The 14788-nt window shown below is 34.1% G+C and overlaps 1 long non-coding RNA gene across 1 annotated transcript; it reads right to left on the bottom strand.

The window, feature by feature from the left end:
- Positions 1-5225: 5225 nt before the first annotated feature.
- On the bottom strand, positions 5226-12279 carry LOC136836447 (uncharacterized). Its single transcript, XR_010852395.1, has 3 exons — positions 12133-12279; positions 6332-8803; positions 5226-5661 (listed from the first exon to the last, which is right to left on the bottom strand). It is a non-coding gene; the product is annotated as an uncharacterized lncRNA (long non-coding RNA).
- Positions 12280-14788: the final 2509 nt, after the last annotated feature.

The following is a 14788-nucleotide window of genomic DNA, read 5'->3' on the forward strand; positions in this document are numbered from 1 at the left end:
ATGAAATTTTAATTATGACTACAGTAATATGGCACTCCATCTGCTGATGTCAAAAGACTCCTTTCAACAAAGGACAAAAAATAAAGGGATTTTTCTGCATATTCCAGACACCACTCCTAAGCCTAGTATAAAAAAAAAGTCATATCATGAATCATTTAAATATTGGTGGAATTAGCATTTACACTAGAACTGGCAAGACTAACAGTTACAGTCAACTTTTACATAAAAATGATACAGTAAATTTTTTAATTGATAATCAGTAAATTTACATGTAGAACGTATGATTTAAGGGTTATCTGTAATAAATATTCAACTAGTATGCAATTTATAAGTAATATACAGCACTGTATTGAATTTGGTGTCTCTTCCAAACTTCCTTCTTCCTAAATAAATTTACACTAGTAATACATACTCCCTTATACTAATTTAAGAAGCACAAGTTCTATTTACTTCCTACAAGGCTTACATACTCAATAAGAAAAGACTTATCTAAATTTATACATGATATTGTCCTAAACTTGACTTAAAAATAACACAAATACAGTACTAGGAATGACTGATGAGTTATCAAGTGAAAAACTTTACAATGCTTCATGAGGAGTCACTGCCTTAACATTTAATGATACAATATCAATGTATATTACTATAATATTTTGGAATTAGAAAAAATTTCAAATGGTTAAAGAAAAAATCTTCCATTTCTCTACAAAATAAATATGTAACCTACATCCTCCCATTCAAAATTACGTTAATTCTAATACAGAAAAATATGAGCATTGACATTATCATCACTACTGCACTTTGAAGTACAAATGTAACCTCTGCTTAAGCTAAAAATGTATGATTCCTGTTTGATAACTGAACATCAGAACTTTATGTACAGAATATACTATCCATTTAGTAGTATGACAATCATCTTTTCTTTTCTCTGGGCAAAATTATCCTCTCATCAGATAGGCATAACCTCTGTCCAAACTGTAAATCAGTATCAGCAGTGCCTCAAATTATACAGAGCAATGGATCAGCCATGTTCTATAAACAATCTCATAAAATAAAACAATATTTTAGAAACTTCAATACTGTACATCAAAATTCATGTCCTAGGACATATACAGTACATGTATGAAATATATCAACAAAATGCTCTCCAAAAATATGCTTTGTAAACTTAATAACTGCGCCAGTGTCCCTTGTGCTAATTAGTGATTGTCAATCGCCTACAATTTTATAAACTTTAAACCTTGAGGAATGTATTACTGATGGGTATCTACAATTGTCGTCCTACCATTCCAATAAAAAACTAAGCATAGCAATTCTGACTAACCACAAGGGGAAAATACAGTTACTGTATTTAGTTTCCCAGAACTTAAATTAGTCTTATATATGCACAGACCTCAGTGCTAAGGCATAAATTAGTCAAAATATTTTCCAAAAGAAAGTCTCAAAAGGTGTACAGAAGTATTTAATTTGGCTTTAATTAACCTGTTCCAACTAATAACTCATGCATCAAATCTTGTGCACTACAGAACTCCAAAATTATAATTGAGAGAGAGAGAGAGAGAGAGAGAGAGAGAGAGAGAGAGAGAGAGAGAGAGAGAGAGAGAGAGAGAGAGAGAGAGAGAGAGAGAGAATTACTTTAAGACATGTTTGTGAAACATGTAAATCCCATTCAGTACTCTTGAAATTAAAGCTAGGTACTCGGGTAAAATAGCGAATATGTTTATAATTCCTTATGCCCCAAATAGTTAACTGAATATACTTTGTGTATACCAAACAATTAACAACTCCATTGTAACAATTAAATCCAACCATATTTGGATTTAATTGTTATGGTTTTGTTCTTTCTGATGTAGGACCGATGCATCATAAAACCAAGAAAATCATCCTTTACATCTCAACAACACAATCTTTTCCTCACTACACCCCTGATATACCTTGCAGGCAACCTTGGTTTCAAAGGTATTGTCACTGTAAAACAGATTCAATTGAGCAAAACGTTTCATCACCAATATCTTAAGAATGCCTCAGAATCAGGTAGTACAGTAGTGGTAAATGTGGAGGAATTTCTAGCCATGCATCAGTCTCAGGAGAAACCATGCCATATTAATCTTTTTTTTGTTACCCACCCAAAATTACCCATGAACAGTACTAAATACTCATTCGTATAATTTTTCAAGATCCACTTACTTAAATTACTTCAATGGGTTCATTTAGCTGTTACCTTATCCCAAACATACACTGTTGGATCATGATTCTGAGATCAAAGAAGCCCAGTACAGAACTATATACAAGGGCTTCATTTGTATTTGCCAACAAATTGGGGGACAGGGAAGGTCTGTTGCATATCAAAACATGTGGGTTAGGTGTACTACCTTGCTTCGGGCCACGTATTGTTAGACCACATGATCTGACACTGCTTCAAGGTGCTCCTCATGGGAAGCCTTTCCCTCTTGCAGAAAACCTTAGCTTCCAAAATTTTAAAATTTTATGTTGCCACCAAGCATGTAACAAACATTAAATGCATCCTTTGTCCTTTATAATGATTTGATAGTAGAATGCCAAGAATCACACCTCTGAACACTGTAAGATTCAGTTAACTACCCGAGACCTAAGAAAGAGTATGCCACTAGCTTGCCTGAGCCACCTTGGGTATGTAATGGCTTATTATGTAAAATTTCTTCTACTTTTTAATGTTTCTTGTAAACTTGAAAATTCAGGCTTCACTTTGGGATTTACACTTTTAAATGCTTCTACTTACTTTGATGTATTTATATACAGTAATAGGAGGCCACGTTGTTTTTCCCTTAAATTTTCTAATCACTATTATGCGAAAATGCTTGTAACTTGCAGTTCAAGGCAAAGGACGCCAACAAATTTTACCAGCGTTTTTGTAACTGACTTCATGGAAATACATTGGATGTAAATCTGAGAATTGGCAATTACTGAAAAGTTTAACTTTAGCAAAATGACAACCACATTGTTGAAAAGCACTTTGTCTTCACATAACCCTTTTTGTTATACCATTTTAATTAATAGCAAACTTACCACCCAACTAACTTAATACAACAGGAACAATTCATTTATGGTAATAACCAATTTTTAAAAAATATTATACATAAGAGTACATGAATCTGAATTTGATCCATGTTTTACAGTTGTTCTGAGTCTCTCAGTTTAACTAAACCACCGAGTCATAATTAACTACTGTGGGGATGACCTAATCCTAAAAGCAGCAATATCTTGGGAAACTTACTGTCTAAAAGTTTCCTTAATTATGCAAATTATTCAACTGCTGTATACTGAAATATTGGGACTTCAGTCCACTCTAAACTCTTGTGTCTTGCAAGACCAGTCTCAATTTTTATTTCACTCTGGTGAAGACTTGAGGAAAGAGGAAATGAAGAGAAGTAATTGGAATGATGAACACACTGCACACATAATAGTTCACAAACTGTGATTCTTACTTATAACTGCACAGCAGCTAAAGAAGCAAAAGAAAACCAGAACAATTATGTTACTTCAACAAAAAGTTATGTACTTATTACCATGACTTTGCTAAAATGACCCCATATTGGCAACAGCAGCTAGAATTTAATCATACTAGTACTAAGCTCCCAAAATGTAAAGAACACCATTACTTGAATATTTTCTATGCCAAAACTATGCTGTCAATTCTACAGCAACCTTTTTCTTAGCTGTCAATCATTAATTATTTCTTTAATTATACTATAAAACATTGATCATCATTTTTCACTTTCAATTTCTTGAAGATGCTAAGCATCACATACATTTCAATCATACATTGAGATGCTTTAGGGTCATATTACGTTGTTACTAATGAACTAATACTGTATACACCATATAGTCAAAATGACATTATGTTACTACTTTACATTACACAGTAATATTTCAATACCAGAGCAATGCTTTGCACTCAAAACAAAAAGGATTTATTCAAAATCTTTAGTCGATAAAGTAAAACCCTGCAGACACACAAACAAAAAGAATTCATGAGGTACAGATAACCTCAACTATATGCTATTAGTAAGTTACTTACTCCAGGAACTTCAAACTTCATATTTGAACTGAAGACCTTAAAAAACTTTGTAAGTTACATACTCCAGCATTTTAAAAGTTGTTAATACAGTACAGTACTTGAATCGGAGACCCAAACATTTAACTGGAAAATACTTATATTTATGCCTCTCTGAAATAAAAATTCTTATAATGAGCTCAACGTTAGTCAAGGTTGCTGGTACAAAAGAAATCTTTATCATAAAATAACCAACCAACTGTATATGGTTACCATAATTTTAATTATAACTATCAAGGGTTTGTCCTTTATGACCAAACTGGAGAAGTTCTGAAAAGAATCACATAAACTTTACTCACAATGTTAATTTTATCCCTAAGCTGTCTTTCAAAGTCCCCTTAGATGTCTTTCAAAGTAAGTTCCAGTTTAGAGCCAAGGTTTTTACGACTGCACTGGCTAATGGTTCATTCCCACTACAGTACTATAAAATGCTAATCAGTTTGCTATCTATCCTGCCAAAATAATTGAACTCCAATTCCCTGACTTTTTATTCAGAATGAAAATAGATAGTGACCACTTAAAAGTCACTGGTTATTTGAATTAGATTGTGAATCCATTTTGTGGAGCCATATCATCTTGATAAGTTTTATGTTACAACCTCCTTTATCAAATTTCCAGCATATTTTAAATAATCATGTGTATTAACAGTACCATAACCCAAGTCTAGTTAAATCTGGAAATCCTACCACAGTTCAGCACAAGTTACTCTGGCTCCTTTTCAATTGCCTCGACTTTCTGCGCTTATCCTAGCAACGAACTTACAATTTTGTGTAATCATACCCAAGACAGAGAAATGATAAAAAACTTACCATCAATATAAACTCTTGATTATAGGCATATGGCTTGTAAAAAATTTTGTGTGGGAAAAACTTATTGGTGGTATCTCAACGATTTGAGTCCAAATTTCAACTTTCTATCCTATACCTTGTCTAAACACCATGGTTTACTACTTAAAAGTTACTTTCACATAAAGGACTTGGTATAAATCGCACCTTCTTATTTAATTTCTCTGGCACCTTGTAACCTCTGAAATTGAGTTTTCAACCCTCAAACCTAAGTATTTTTTAAACTAATGAGTGACTAACATCCATACCTATTTCTTCAACCACTGTATTAGACTCCAATACTGACATTTTTCTATCACCAGACATAACCATTTGGTATCTTATTTGTTAAAAACTTTCCAAAAACACACATGCAACACCAATACGACTCACCTGCATCATTTTTGTGAGGCTGGTAATGAAAGGAATATTCTATTCAATAGCATATAAGCAAGCCATGAAATGTGACCCAAGCTATTCTTGGCTAAGGATGGCTTTGTGACGAGTAAATGATGTAATGCTCTCACTGGTTAATGAATAGCCTCCAAGTTTGGATGAGCTGCAGGCTTGTATCAAAATCCAAATGTTCATTCTTCCATGCCAAGAGCTACAAAACTTCGCTATAGTCTGCTTGGCTAGGAGACAAACTGAGCTGAAGTTCTTGTCCACTGCTTATGACAACAGTCATATTCCACTTTGTGTTTCACCTGACTGAAGATAATGCACCACAAGCAAATCATGTTCCTGGAAAAACCAATTACTTATCAGGAAATCTCTTTAATGTATATCCATTTTTTATGTAAAGAAATTTCTTATAGGATCATCAAGTAAGAAAACTCATAAAAAGTGAACTTAAAACCATTTCAGTTAATAATGAACAACTTTTGCTATGTAAACCTTCTACAGAGATTTTATGTGATACTAGTTGCATATAACTAGGTACAACTTGATGCAGTAAATTTCACAAGTGCATGTATGACAAGGCAGGCATGTCAGTTTATATTCTTTCAATAAAACGTGTTGAGCGCAGCCAAGAGATAAATAAATTATCCATATTTATGAAATAAGAATAATTACCAAAAGCCAAGTTTGGTAATACAGTACATACATTTCCACCCTATGCACTGCTTTTAAAATGTATTGGACCCTGGGTGCCCAAAGAATGAAGGGATGGGATGGAGTGAATTGTTAACTAAGTTAAAAATATTACTCCATCCATCCCCTTCATTCTTTGGGCACTTTGACAATATTAATATTATTTAACAATATTAATATTTTAACTAAGTTAAAATATTAATATTGTCAAACTAGAGGAATTAAAAGCATATAAAGTCTCAGCATTTCCCATTTTAGAGCCTTTTCGGTTGTCAGTCAGAATTAGAGAACAATAAAATTATGATAATGTTTAACTCACCTACAAACCAACCATGGTCCACATTTCACCAGCTAGAAACTTTTCATGTTCCACTGACTGTGCCTTGCAACTATCCATGTTCCAGCTGCTGAGACTAAACACACTCCATAGACAAGTAACTACTGAACATAAACTTAATAGTGATCCACTACGTTACTGCCCTGCTGTCCCATTCACAGTGTCACCCATCATTGAAATCACTGACTGTCTGGGCAATTCCTTTAGTTACTTTACAGCACTGTACTAGGTTATGATCTACACTCCACTGGCTTATCATCACAAACATTTGTACATCAGCTTTACCCTTCATGGGGCTGTATGTCAAATGAATTACTGTATCTCCATTTTCCTCTGTCTACTGCTCCTGCCTCAACTCCCACGAGGTCTATGTCTTCATCTATCCATTTTCTACAATTTCCTGGGCGTTTCCAAAGGTATTCACCCTACTTTTTCCACAGCCACTGTTTTCTAACCAAGTGTTCCTCATCCCCTATTATCACATGCCATCAAACCATCTCAATCTTTAAGATCTGTCTTTTCTCCTGTCTTGTGATGGCACATCTATTCTTCATTTCCTCATTCATAATACATCCTTCCCATCACATCCCAGCAGTGGAACTTGACATACTTTGGTCAAATTTTCCTTGTTAGTTCCTAGGTTTTTGTCCTATGTACACATAGAAGTCATTGTTCTCTCTACTACAGAAATGGGACTTTATTTATATATGAATTCACTAGTTATCCCTTCCCAATTTTGTTTTATGATACAGCTACTCTCTTACTACTCTCTAAAGTGGTACTCCAGACCTTATGTCCCAAAAGTAACAGAAATCCTATATCTCTTTTAAGCCTTGCCCATCTATCAAAGCAGGGTTCTCAAGTCTCCTGTCTTCCTCATTTGTTCTAGCCCTGGTTTTGGGCATCAAAAATCTCTTCTGCCTCAGTACATTTTTGATCCTCAGCATCATGTGACAAAATCTAATACCCAGGTAAAGTATAGATTTCATCCCCTAAACCTTTCCCTTCACAACCACATAAGCACTTTCTTGATTTACTTTTTCATTTGCTTCATTTCCAAGTCACCATAAGCTTTGTTTTGCATATGCTGATTTTCAGTCTTCTCTTTTCCATCCCACTCTTCCAACTTGTAAACAATTCCAACTCCTCTTTTGCTGTTAGCATTAGGTCATCTGCGTGAAGCTCCTAGGACACTCCCCCTTTTCTGTGATCATTTGTAGCTTCTTCCTTTACTATGATCCTTTATGGACATCAACATTTATTTCAAAATTCTTTTGATACACCTGCTTGTGAGTTTCTGATATGGTTTGCCATTACATTGCCCATTTAGTTATTTCTCTTAGTATTCTGTCAAATGCCTTTTCAAGATCAAGAGATATCTGGTATAATCCTTTAGTATAGATGTCTAAATTATAAAAGGATGCCTCTGTTGTTGGTCTCTCAGGAATAAAGACAAAAAGACATTTATCAATGTTTCTATCCATTTCTAAAACACCTTTTTCTGGGCAGACTCTCTATCCATTCCTAAAACACCTTTTTCAGGGCAGACTCAATAGTCTTACTCCTCATTAGTTTTACATTGTAGTACTTCCCTCTTCCCAAGTATACCATTACTGGAAGGTTCTTTTCTCAATCTTCTGGTTCTATCTCTTTGTTTATCAGGTTTTCTAAAATTCTAATGAACTCAGAAAATGACTTGCTCCCATGCTGCTTCAAGTCAACTGGTTTTACAGATAGTCCAGAGGCTTTCCAATTTTCTTCCTTCTGAGAGCCCTATTAATCTCTCTGGCCATTATGTTTTCTATTGGTTCTTCTGTCATACCAAATAACTTTCAGTTCATGTTAATTTCCAACATTCTAAAGGTTTGTGAAATTCTGTTTCCATTGTTTCAGTATCTGTTTATTTTCAACTATATTTCCATTTGCAAACTGTAGAAACTTTGTCCGTTTTACATCTGTTTAATCTTACCTCAGTCATCTTGCTCTCCTAAACAGCATCTCTTTTCCTCCCCTACTGTGTTGAGATTCTGAGATTCTATTCCTATTCCAACTTTACTGTGTTGAGATTCTGATTCTATTCATCCTAACTCCTTTTTGTCCTGGCCACCAGCCTTTTAGCCTCTTCCTCTTGTATACCACATCTATAGGTCTTGGTTCCACCATCATGTGTCTCCATCTAAAACCCTTCCCCAGGGAGAAACCAAATTCTGCTCATGCTTCCTTTTCTACGCCTTCTTTCAGCAGTTTCCACCAACCATGTTTTGATGCTGATCTCCATTCCATTGATTATTTACATTAGTACTTGGATACCAGCTGATTATGCCATGCAATGATCTAAGTTCCAATGATAATCCGTTGAATTCCAGACTAAGTATCAAATTTGCTGTGCTCAAGGATTGAAGTTCTATGTCTGCTGGTCTTGTTTATTCTAAGACTTCAAACAGGGGGTTAGGCCTGAAAAAAGAAATGAAGACGATTTGAAATAATTCCAAGCATGCTTTATAAAAGCTCTGTAATTTATAGAATACTAATGCCTCTGAAATCAACTTCTAAAAATCAAGATATTAGGTCAATCCTTATCAATATTCTCATTCATAGCAACTAGCAGTCACACAAAAGCACCACATCAAGGGCCAAAGAACATGAAGCCCATATGTTCATTTTGCTATGTATACATCAATTTGAACATTAACTTTCATTTATGGATAAAAGATTTAGTTGTTTTATTTATGGGTAAAAGACTTTAGCTGTTTTATTTATATTCTGGAACAGGCATTCTCCAATAAAATACTTGCCAAGTAGTTTTTCCTATAATATTACATTTAGCAATGGGAGAGCTTTATATTTCAGACTAACATTCACATGAGGTTTCTGAACTTACACTTAGCATGTGGAGGCAATGACAACTCCCAAATGAAGGACTTTATGGAAACTAAACCTAATTTCTAAAAGGTTGAAACTTCAATATGTCCTATTTAATTACTGGGTTGTGAGCAACAGCTCAAGCTGTTCTGACTTATAAAATGTGATACAGTATTTACTGGGTTTTTGTTACAATAGTTTTTACTCAACAAAACTGTTTCTAGATTTTTGGATTCAACCTCTCTAGTCATTAAAAGGTACAATTTCAAAAATTCATAAAATGGTGAAGCCTATGATTTTCAATATTGGCTACAGGCAAAATATTAAAAAAATTATGTAATCTCTGGTTTTATATACTGGTCACTGGCCCAGACTCCCCAGTGCACAGTCATCAGCAAAGTATGTTCTTTTCCGCTAGTCATCAGCAATGTATGTTCTTCTCTGCTCTCTAAGTCTGTAGACATCTCAGAATTTACTTCTGGTTGTAGGCTAACAGTCACTGCAGCAATACCTCATAACCTAGGATACCATATCACACCTGACTGTAAGATAGGAAAACTTCACTTGAAATTTCAAAAAGTGCTTACAGGGGTAATAATGCCTATCTTATCTGACCAGTGTAAGAAAAAAATCATATAATACAAGGAAGCACAAAGCCAAAAATGTGCATAAGCAATTACAATACTGGCTCCTACTTGTCTCTAATAAAACAAAACATTAAATATTGACAGTAAGCTAGTCATTCACCTGCTACTTCTTTGATTTCTGTGATAAGAGCAGTTTCATGTTTATGTATACACAGTTAACAATTTCTATATTAGCTCCATTCAGTTTTTCCACACTTTAACACCTTTCCTTGCTATAGGGGATATTTAATCTTTGTATAATGCCTTCTTAAATGTAGGACTTGTTGGATGGCTTGGCACTTAAAAATTTGCTGATACTTAGTGAAGATCTATAGTGCTGTGCCATTTCAAATTTCTTGTTTTTTCTGAGTAACTAATTTTTTTATATATTTTCAAAGTATCATTAGGCAAGACTTACAGCCCAGAAGAACTATTCAACTTCATTAGACCTATTTTGCAAGCTTCCTTTTTATCTAAATGCTGAGAAATGTTCTACAGCCTATACACAGAATTTTTTTTTATCTTAAAAAATTAACACAGCCATAAATTCTATCGCAAACGTATAAACTAATACCAATGTTAAGGGCAACAGGCCTTTTAAAAAATTAAAATAATTTTTTCTTGTAAAATAATGAAAATTTTTCTTCTGACTGTTTAAGAAAAACTTCAGAGTATATAAAACCTAAACAACGTCTCTAGCAAGCTATGCTGCCTTGGATGGTATGATTATTTTACCTAATATGTATGAGATAATTAAGCAGACAATAACAGCTCAAACACAGATTGGACCTCCTTTTGCTTCCTATTATAAGCACTGTTAATTTTTACCTCACAACAGCAGCAACAATTTGAAATTTAAGGAATATAAATGTTTTAATTTTAATATAGGATACGCTATTGCCTAGGCTACAAATACTGGTAGAACTCCGCAGCAGCAACTGCCTTCTAACTTAACTTTTTCTTCAGTTTTTTGGTTGCTAATTATGAATTTACCTTTAATTTTTGGCGCTCGAGTGTAACTAACCTGTAATTAACCCTTGAAGTCCATCCAACAAGGGTTTTCCATACGCGATCTTCACAAGACAGAGCACAGGTACGTCTGTTTCGAACGGTTCATATCCTGTCCGGCAAGTGCAATAACTTGTTAACGTATGGGTACCTAACCCCCCCAGGCCAGTACTAAACACGCCAAAGGGACATTCCACTTGGCTGACAACAAACAGATGCACTGCCAGTATCAGAACCACTAAAAAGTAGAAAAAACCAGTTGAAAAGGTAAAAACAGGTGCGGAGCTAATATACAGAATTACCCAAATACTGATAAGTAAAGGTGGGGTTAATATATTTTGAACACCTGCTTTCCATTTTCACCTGTAGCCTTCCTCATTTTACTGAATTTTCAGGCTTCACAGTATTACCTATACGTATTTATATCGAAACGGATCCATTTGCCTGGGCTATTGCCGACAACTGTTACCCTATCTTGACACTAGTGTACGACATACTCGCCTAAACATCCTCTACAACACAGAACTTTAAAAATCTACCAACTGCTGGTGAATAAGTAGCCAAATTTACTTGCTTGTCTGGACATTTAAACCTCGAACTTGCATCTGAAAGTTTAAACTGTACCAACGGCTACCGGTATTATTTTATAAGTTGCCAATACACACTATGAAATTGTAACTTACATTTTTGAAAAGAGCTCTTCATTCTCATTAATTTGAACCCCATAAACACTATTCGCAAATGACAAATAAAAAATTAGAAAATTTATTGACTTATAAGGTAAGAATACCCTCCCCTCCATAGCTAATACGGCAAAATTGTAACCAGTCAACACCCGTTGGTGAAGTTATATTGGTATTTTAAGGTTCTTTTAGTGCCCTATTATTTCATAGTCATTTTTGCATGAAAAACTCAAAATGGTTTTTCGTGCAAAAATGGCTGGCTGGAGTCTTCTTGGCAACTTGTAAAATTTTACCCGGCTACCAAGCCCCGGCCATTATCAAAACGCTGCTAAGCGACTTTATCCTCCTTAGGTTAGAATGCATAAAACCAAGGTTCCACTCAACATCTTACATAATGTAATACACCTAAAGACAGTTACAAACGACTTGGGTACCTTGATGCTTGCTGCATTGGTTGTGTGCAGCAAAATCCAATGGCATATTTTTTTCGGAATAACAAACTTACCAAGGGCTGCACCTTTTCAGCTCGATTTGCACGAAGCACTCAGAAAACACCTCCATTTTCAATGAATAAAAAAATTGCCTGTAATCAAAACTTAATTACCTTCATTGAGAATACCGCAGAAGAAATTTCTTAGAAGAGTATCACTTGGCCTACTGACATGGTCTGACAGGTCCGATGAGTGTTCTCAGTACTACGACGCTCGACTCCAAGTGAAATAAACCTGTGTTTAACTACTTCACTGCTTGTCTACTTGTTCTTTTTTGTAGTCATATTAACGTTTTCTTTGATTCATTCTTTAGCTAGAACTCAAACAGATACTCAGTTCATCCATTACTTACCTATGTAAAATTTGTAACAAATATGGAAAAATTAGAGTCACCATCAAATAATCTAAGCTTAACATAAAGGTACATTATTAAGTATCTCATAAATTCTTGAAAATATTAATATAAATTAGTGAAAATTAAAACTAAGTAAATCAAGGAAAATAGCGTATTTTTCCAAATAAAGCCTTACCTCAGGTGATATTTTGGCTTATTAGCTATATAGCACGCTACCGTTTGAACGCTGTTTTTGTATGCGCTTCGTAAATATAGTACCCATCAAAAAGCATAATTGAAAAGAGCAAATTGAAAATTCAAAAGAGCAAAATTTAATTTTGAAAGATTTTACTCTATTCGTATTCGTTGACATTTTGTAGTTGCTAACTTAAATAGGCTACCTTTAACCATTACCTCCAAAGAACACCTCACAAGTCAAGAAGAGCCATACCCAATCCTTAAACGGAATCCTATTGAGTGACGGAAGATATTAATATCCCAACTTCTTGTAATAAACCAAAACTCTAACGATGACAAAGCAATGAGAGGAGCAAGAGCCCTCCATAAATGTAATTCATGGCAACAGCAAAAATTGGGACTTTCTTAAGTCTTTTACAGGTGAATACGAAGCTGTTGTGGCTAATCTGTATTTATTTAGTTCACAAATTAAGGAATAACTGTCCGAATTAGCTTCACATTGGGCAATTTAAACCAAATAAGGTAAAGCTAAACGCTATATCATAGGAGTGAGTGAGTGAGAGAGAAAGATAAACAAGGCACTTAAAAGGAAAGATCTTACTTGAAAAAAACCCAAAGCGTCTTTTGCTGCTTTTATCTAGTACTGACTAATGACAACAATAGCCACTTAGATATTTTAGGCTAATACACACTTATAATACTGTCATAACAATTTGCATTTTTATATGAAGTTTCCCTTAAATATAACTCTCATCAAATACTTTTTGAGATCAGACCTGAGAAAAGTTAACCCAGATCATTTAGTAATTTAAACACCACTCTCCCACCTAGCATTTACAGATTGTTACAGATTGTTGTTTGCGAACTTTTAAAAATTATTTGTAGAGGCATCTCTTGATTAATTTTTAAACATTTTTATGCATTAAGGGTTTCACTAAATGGAATTTTTGCACTATAATAAAGAGATGCAATCTGTTAGAAGTCAAATTCCTTTTATCTTACTCCAAATTCCATAATAAGGAGCAATTCTAGAGGGCCTGAATCTTGCAGTCCTTAGCAAGTTTTTTTTTAGGTAAAGTCCACTTCAGCAACAGGCATTTTCTATCAACTAATTCCTCTCTGCTCAAGTCAACAGAAGAACGATGGGTTTCAATGGACTAGGCCTAAATTGGTCTGCCTAGTTTGTATCCTTACCCCTAAAGAAAAAGTTTTTCTTCATAAATATTATTATTCCACATCTTTAAAATTCTGTACACTAATTTGCGTTGCATTCAAAACACTATCAGAATAAGTATTTCGACTCGAATCTCTAAGATAGATGGCCTTGAATAAAAAAAGCAGTACAATTGTGCGATACATAATCGTCATAATTCTGATTATTTGATTATTTTTTTTAACATGTAAGTTTTCAAATTATCAACAGACATGAGCAAGTAATTGTCAGTTAATTTCTGTAAAAAAAATGTCAATACTAATTACACCAGCGTTCATGATGATCATCATTATCCAAGAGCTTGGGCTTCATACTGGACTGGCAAACCATGATTTAGTTGCATAACAATATTTTGATCATTTAAAGTATTATAGTTATGTTTATCTAATTAAAAGCATTGTATGGTACAGAAGTACAAAATGATCACTCATTAATCTAGGGACAGCAGCATTATCACCTAAGTGTCCAAGATACCATGCCTGCTCGAACCCAATGAACTTCATTTACAAGAACGACATACCTACTAATATGAACATGGTATTTTGTTTACAAAAATGGCATTCTAATATCAATAGAATAATAAAAAATGACATATCAATAACTCTAGAAAAGGCATAGTCTGCGTTGTGTTATGTAACTTTATCGGAGATTTTACACCCCGTAAACAAAGACAATTTTTATTGTAAAATATTATATATATATATATATATATATATATATATATATATATATATATATATATATATATATATATATATATATATACAACTAAACAACTGTTGAGAAAACGAAGAGCGAGCAGAGAAAACGAAGAGTGATAGTGGACATTGTATTGCCATTGGCTGTATTTGTACTGGGTGCTTTTGGCGATATTACGATTTTCGAAACCAATGTTACACGAGAAGGAACGTTTGTAATACTGAAATTGTGCATGGCGTGGCTTGAAAAGTAACTTTTACCAAAGTAATAATTACTCGAAAAAAGTTTTGCCAGCCTTCCCTATGAAAACGTAAACTAATACTAT

Source organism: Macrobrachium rosenbergii, chromosome 56 (assembly GCF_040412425.1).
Source record: "Macrobrachium rosenbergii isolate ZJJX-2024 chromosome 56, ASM4041242v1, whole genome shotgun sequence".
NCBI lineage: Eukaryota > Metazoa > Arthropoda > Malacostraca > Decapoda > Palaemonidae > Macrobrachium > Macrobrachium rosenbergii.